This window comes from Arachis ipaensis, chromosome B05, assembly GCF_000816755.2.
Source record: "Arachis ipaensis cultivar K30076 chromosome B05, Araip1.1, whole genome shotgun sequence".
NCBI lineage: Eukaryota > Viridiplantae > Streptophyta > Magnoliopsida > Fabales > Fabaceae > Arachis > Arachis ipaensis.
This window is the reverse complement of record NC_029789.2, coordinates 123,482,815-123,484,002: the sequence shown is the minus strand read 5'-3', so window position 1 is coordinate 123,484,002 and position 1,188 is coordinate 123,482,815.

Below are 1,188 nucleotides of genomic sequence, written 5' to 3'. Positions count from 1 at the left end.
CTTCCCTTCTCCATTCGCGAATTCCGGTCTGCAGAGTAATTCAGCCGTCGTTTCACTTTCCCGTTCTCCGGTCCGACGCTACCGAGACTCCAGCTGCCGTCGCCCAGCCTTCAGTTGACGTACGCCGCCCAGCCTCTCTGCAGACGTCCGATCACAATCAAAGCCTCAGCCTCAGGTTGCATCGGAGCAAGAATCCATTGACACACCAGGCGGTGATTCCCTCGAAAGTGTCGGCACCGCCGCAACCGACAGTCAGATTGCAGGCGCAATTTTTGTTTCCATCTCCTCCTTCATCATTTGGGTGCTTGAATTCACCGTTCGGCCTTTCCTCTTATCCTCTGTTATCTCTGGGTCTGCTATTTTTTCCAAATTCAGGTCAATTAGGGTTTCCGTAGCTTCCTCTTTCACCAACCGTGCCTGTTCGAGCTCTAGGTGGAGAGGTCTTTGAGGTAGGTAAGAAGTAATGGGCAATGGTCAGAATATGACGTTGATGATGGCTTTTGATCTTCGGGTTATAGGATTGGTTTTTTTTGTTAGTTCTTCTGTTCATTTATCTCCTTCTTCTCCTATTTTAATGGTCAGTTTAGGATGGTCATTTTAGTAGGTACGCAGATGGTTATTTTAATTTTTACGTGGATGATTTTTTTGATTGGATTGAGTTTAGTTATATATAATTAAAATATGTCAGATGTTCAATTCATTAGTTATACGGATGATTATTTTTATCCTTAAGTAAATGGTTTTTTTACTAGGTGTGAGCGTTGCCGGTGGCGACGTTGGCAAGCCAAGCAGCGACGGTGAAGTGGGATAATTATTGATGAAGGTAAAGGTGGCAGTCGGTTGGAAAAGAAGAGGGTATTAAAGTGAAATGTTTTGGTAAATTAGAGTTTGGATGGTTATTTTTTTAGAATAACTAATTGAATTTTTTTATTTAGGTAATTTGTGAAATATTTTTTATTTTTTACATGTATTGAACTAAATCTGCAGCCCATTGTTCACATTGTTTAGATTTCCCATTATCTCCCTAACGGAATTGTTATTATTATAATTCTTGAACCATGCATTTCTTCATTTCTTTCATTTTGTTAGTTTGTTAATTCCCCCAAACCTTTCTTTTGTTCTTTAAATTTGAACTTTCTTTGAGGATCATGTTTGTAATCCTTGATATAATAAGAGTAGGAATTGGCA